The following is a 6,692-nucleotide window of genomic DNA, read 5'->3' on the forward strand; positions in this document are numbered from 1 at the left end:
AATTTTTTTGGTTTATAAATGTTTGTCTCAGTTTTTAAATTTGAGGAAAAAAAAGTAAATTCAAAAAATGAGTTTACGTTGGTTTTTAAACAAATATTTAAAAACTTTACTAACAAAATTTTTTTCAATTAATTTTTTTTAATTAATTTTTTTTTCAATTAATTTTTTTTCCAACTAATACTAACTGAGGGGGCAATTGGTAATACTACTTTAAATCTTAGGGAGGGGATTGTAATTTCTAAAATGTGAGGGGTGTCAATGTAATTTACCCAATGAGGGCAAAATTGGTATTTAAAAAAATAAAATTGTTGAGGGGGGAATCTGTAATGAAACTTTAAACCTCAAGGGGAGAGATGTAATTTTTAAAAGGTGAGGGAAGGAAACTGTAATAAACATAAATCTCATGGGGTGTCAATGTAATTTACCCTATATTTAAATTATACTTTTACATGAATATTTAATATCTAATAATCTAAATAGAATTAAAAATTTAAATATTGGTAAAAAAATTTATAAATTAAAAAATGAACTAATTTTTTAATTATTTTTTGTTATTATTATTATTATTATTATTATTATTATTTAATATTAATAATTTTTTTCAAAAAGAATAAACACCAAATTATTTTCTAAGTGTATTTAGATTAAGTGAATCTAAATTTAAAAGTAAAATAAAAAATTATTATTAAATTAAGTGAATCTAAAAAGAAAATAAAAGGATTATTAAAAAAAAACAATGTCAAACACAAAAAACATGAAAACCAAAAAATTCAAAACAAAAGTTTGAAAAAACAAACCAAATTAAACACTGTAAACTTTTCTTTTTTTCAAATCTTTTTTTACTAATCTCTAATTTTACACAAATTATTAACATATTTCTTTCAATTTTATGTGAATTTAATAATCTAATTACAAAATAGTGCACACACACAAAAATATAACACTAAACATGTACATTATGACCAATTATTTAATTATGAATAATTAACTTCTCATTGTTACATATATTATATTGTTGCAAAAAGTTTCACATATTACTTTTGTGATATCTTATATATATACTAGGGATGACCCGTGCCTGAAGGCACTGCCAACAATTTTTTTGGTATCACGTGCTACGAAACTCAATGGTAATAAATCAATTTAAAATGGTAATATCACTCCGACTTAAAACTTCACATATAAGAAATTGAAATTGCTTCTACATATTGAATTAGCGAAAGCATTTATAAATTTCAAAATGAAAGTCCAAAAAATGAATTATATATTTGAATGTAGCATATGCAAAGAATCTAGAAATATTTGCTAAATTTAAAGTCCAAATAGTAAATTTTAGATTTTTATCCACGTCAAAATAACACATTTATACACTATAGCAAGTTAGAATGAGATAACTTTCAATAAAAGAATGTTACTGAATTAGTATCATAACTGGTAAACCTTTTGCTTTATCAGGTTTAAATTCCTTCAAATAAAGGTCAGTGAACATTTTGATACAAAAGAATCACCCTAGCTAACCTGAAAATAAATAAATAAATAATTTAACATGAGAGAGCCAACCAATGACACACCGGTAGAAGCAACGTAACCCAATGCTTCTAATATGGATCAATGATCTGCAACAAAATCACTCGCTTAAATTCGCTCCAAAAAACCAATAGCTATGAAAAATCACATCAAAATGCATATGAGAAATCGGAAGAAATTGTAATGAAGAATAATTGCATCAAAAGAAACTGTAACATGAAAAATCGCATCAAAATACATATAAGAAATAAGAAAATCAATAGCAATGAATTAAGAAGAATTGAACATAACTATTATGGTCAATTGAATTATGTCATTCAATGGCGAAGTGAGAATAGGCATATGTATGCATTACTAAAGTAAACAAATGAATAGAAAAGCAAATAATAGTATAGATAGATCAATTGAGAATGCCGATAAATCATACAAACCTCCAAATAGAATTAAACTCAAATTTTGTAAAGGGTGCGAATAATTTTCTTTATAAAGACTAAGAAAGTCTTGTTATAAGGAAGAAGAATTTTTGAAGGTTGTAAAACCAAACAAAATTAAAATTTTAAACAATTAAAGCTTACCTTGTGTGAAGTATTTATTTTTGGATGATCATGCTCCTTTGAGTTTCCATCCCTGTGATAATGCATAACTCATTTTCTAGTTGAAGCATTATGTATAACAATTAGTAGGCAACAAAAAAAGAATCAAACTTGAGATCAATGTTAATGGGCAAATCTAACTAAAATTAAACCCAATGTTCATTAAATAAAATTAAGTGTACTATTTTTTTAAACAAAGATTACAACCAAATACTTATAAAAGATACTTACCACAACTAAAAAACGAAAGAGAGAGAATGAAACTGAATTAAACTTAATTAAGTAGGGAAACAGAACAGTTAAAAAGAGAATGAGAAACACATAATTAATACTCCAAATGATATAAACAAAATAGTTATATAGGGGAACTAAATTAAACAAAATAAAGATATGTTTCTGAAAATCAATACATGAAAATTGATTTTAGAAACCTATTCAGAAATCCATTTTAATAATTGTGCTGGTTCATTTATCATTTTAATATTTTTGGAATCAAAACCATTTATAAACACATTTAAATCTAACCCATGTTAAAAAAAATCATTACATGACGATGGATTTCTAAAATCTAAACCATTTCAAAAAATCATTATATGAAATTCACGGCTTTTCCTCACCTCATACCCAACACCACATTTGCCTCAAACCAATCAATTGACCTGCTTACTAAAAAAAAAAAAGGGATTACATACTTTTCACTTTCTAGGTGATTGATAACATGTTGTATACTCCAAATCAATCACCAAGAATTTGCCCACAACATTTAAGAGGGCACTTCACCAACATTAAGGATTCAAAGTGAAACCACATTCTTCTTCACTTATGAGGTACTATTATGCATAATCATCCAATTAAAAGTATAAAGTATATTTAAACTACTTCAAGCATAAAGTAAGTTTATGCCATCACTTATTACTCTAGGATGACTAACTAATAATATAGATGGTCTACTGAATTACTTTAGTTCCAAAACCAAATATTTGAAGAAAAAAAAGAAACAACCAATTGGCTTAAAAGTGGCTTCTGTTAATCTAGACCTCTTTACTGGTTTTCTTTTACAAATTCTTTCTAGACCTCATTGAGCCAATCTTAGCATTGTTTATAGAGTCTTACAAAATAACTGGCAAAGCTGAATGTATAATTTTTTTGGATAAATTACAAATACACCTCTGAGGTTTGCTTAAAATACGAATTATCTCCTATGGTTTGAAAAATTACAAATACCTCACTGTCATAATTTTTTATTTAACAAAAATAATTGAAAAAGTAAAATTTCTAATTGTTCACCTATACAATAATAAAATTATTTAAATTATTAATTGAAATAAAATTTTAACATTATTAAAAATTATTAATTAACTTGATGATTTACTAATAAAAGGACTTATTTGTTATGAAATTAGAAACCTTAGGAGACATAATGTAATTTCTAGAACCACAGGAGGTAATTTGTAATTTAAGTAAACCTCAAGGGGTGTGTTTGTAATTTACCTTTTTTTTATTTATCACAACTTACAATCCTCACTGTAAAAGTAAAATAAAAAATGAGAGGAGAAGAAGAAGAAGAAAGAAAGAAAGAAAGAAAAAAAAAGAAAGGAAAGAACAGGCTCAACTCTTGTACAAAATAACAGATGATTTTCACCCAACAAAACTAAAATATATTGAGTTAAGAGTTACAGGGGTAAAGGGAAGAAGGAAAAAAAAAAATTGACTGTAACCTATCCAATCAAAATTTTAATTTATTATAATCATATTTGTTTGTCACATCTATTTTAAAATGAATAGACAATTGTGCCTACAGTGTTTAAATTTTAAAATGAAAATTTTAATTGATTATAAGCACTGGTAGAGTAATAGGGTGTGGAAAAAGTAATAAGCAAAGTTATTCTATTGAATCAACAGGATCTAAATTTCGTTCGACCCCCAAAAATTACAATAAAAAGAAACTCAATAAATAAACTTCTAGTTCCCCAAACAAAGATATAAAATTATGAAGGAAAAAAAAAAGGCTCACTTGTTTAATGGGCTGCTGTGCCATTGGTCTCCATTTCTTGAAACATTCACTAATAGACCCACACAACACTTCCAGTCATTGTATAACCTGAATTTTTCAAGTCTAATCAAAACAAAGCAAAATCAAACATAAAGGCATTCTAAACAATGCTAATTTTTAAAATTATAGTAAAAATTATTACAATGATTATCATCAAAATTGTATGAACTTTAAAAATTAAAATAGAAGACCCAAATTATCACCATAAAAAAATTCAAGTACTCGCTCTTCTTGGTTCTGAACCTAGCTAATAATCCAGAAGATAGCCAACATGTAAATGAAGCCTATCTAATAAAAATTTAAGATTCTTAATTTTCACAACATGTAAAATGAAGCCAAGTTGAACAATAGATAAGCAACAAATTATTGACAAATCCATCAATGGAAGATAGACCAATTACCTAATCAACCATTGTGGGAAACAAAGTCACAACAACTTTTTATGAGCTAATCAAACACTCCTTCAAGCCAAGGCATATGTACCTGAAACAAAAGGAAGAATAGAAAATATAAGCAAACAAGCAAGCTCCATTATCCAAAATCAATCCCTTAAAAATTGCCCATTGTTTGTTATTAAAAATAAGATCAAACTCTCACTGTTTGATTCACCAATTTGAATATACATGTTTTTATAGAGGGGCCAATTTGAGAGAGAATAGACGAATGAATGCTCTTTACAACTATCAATTAGTAACCAAACAAATGTGACATTTCAATCCATAAATGTGAGTGCCAAAAAGCATGAAAAATCATTTCTATGAACATATGAAGAAGCAAACCAAGTTGAAGGTAGTAAATAACAATTAAGCACAATCATTGTTTCAACCTTCCATACTGAGTGACAATTTTTGAACATGAAAGATCCATTCATAAAAAAAGACCTATCTCATCTTAGAGCAAAAAAACAAATAGAAGTCACCCATTCATAGAAACTCATTTCATTGAAAGAGACTTATGTCATCTCATAGTAACCTATTTCATATTCATATAAATGAAATCAAAACTATAAAGAAACACAAACAATTATGCCCAACTTCTCTGCACTCCTCTTTCAGTTATCCATAAAGAAATTGAAGGAAATTTTTTTTTAATCAACACTACATAAACAAACTTGCTATAAGAAATGAGTAAATTTAACAATATTAAAAATGAGTAAATTTATTTCAGTAACTTACAAATAACAATATTAAATTTTAAAAAAAAATTGTAAACTAAAAACAGATTGAACAATTTAATTCCCAATGGAAGCCAAGCATCCTATAAAAGAATTAGGATACCTTTAATGGGATAACATGGTGCACTGAAATGCTAAGAACAACAGCTGTAAAATAAATAAATAAATAAATAAATAAATAAATAAATAAATAAATAAATAAATAAAACAATCAAATAGCTCAAACTATTGAAATCCACTCATAAGCAAAATATGAAACGAACCTTTTGAATCCATTTAATTTGCTCATGGGAAGCAGCCAACCCATTGCCACACCCACCAAAAAAAAAAAAAAATGATTCCCAGTAGAAGCCATCGAAGCCATATTTTAGTTCCAAAATTGAATCTAAATTCATCAGGTGGACTGCAACCTCTTTCCCGAGAAGAGCAGCTGCAAAAAAAAAATAAAAATAAATAAATAAAACAATAAAATAGCTCAAACTATTCAAATCCACCCATAAGCAAAACGTGAAACCAAACTCCACTTTCAAATATGGTAGCAAGATAACAAAGAACACCCACAATGATAATCTAAGTCAAATCACACAATTGAATTCCAATAAAATTTCAGAATACATATTCAAATGTTACACTTGTACAAAAATCAAACAGCCATTTTGGTGTGAATTTTTAATGTATTAACACTAAATCTATCAATTCACATATAGAATAGACGCAATACACAAATTAACTGCCATCAATCTAAACTGTAAAATTAAATATAGCTACAGGACATCAGCAATCATTTTATGGTCCTAATTCAAATCATATTAAATAAACCCTCCAACGTAACTTAATAATGAAATAATGAATTTACCTTTATATCTATAACTCATCCCTCAACTTGGAAGTGCTGACACTGGTAAATAAAAAATTACAAACTTCAATCAATGTGAATTTTTCCAAAGAAAATGAGCATATCCAACCAACAATGGTTGAGTATTTAGCATGAATAAGGAAGAAGATTAAAAAAGTAAAATTACTTTAGGAACATGACATATTTCAAAAAATTACTTAAGAATATAAAGTCTAGATAGAAGTATTTAGGAACATCACATATTTTCTTGGAAAAAAAGTAGAAAATTTAAAATTTACTTAGCAAAAGTGTTACCCTTCAAAAATATATAAAAACAACATCCAAATAGTACACATTAAAATTCATTTAAACTACTAAGACAACTGTGTCACTTAGAATGCTATTTAGGATAAAGATGAAAGAGAAATGTACATCCAGATATCTATATAATAAGGCAAGAAGGATTTTGAATTTATGTTAAAAATGTGTGTGAGATACATTTGATCCAAT

This window comes from Camellia sinensis, chromosome 5, assembly GCF_055761805.1.
Source record: "Camellia sinensis isolate YWXY chromosome 5, ASM5576180v1, whole genome shotgun sequence".
In the NCBI taxonomy this organism is placed as follows: Eukaryota; Viridiplantae; Streptophyta; class Magnoliopsida; order Ericales; family Theaceae; genus Camellia; species Camellia sinensis.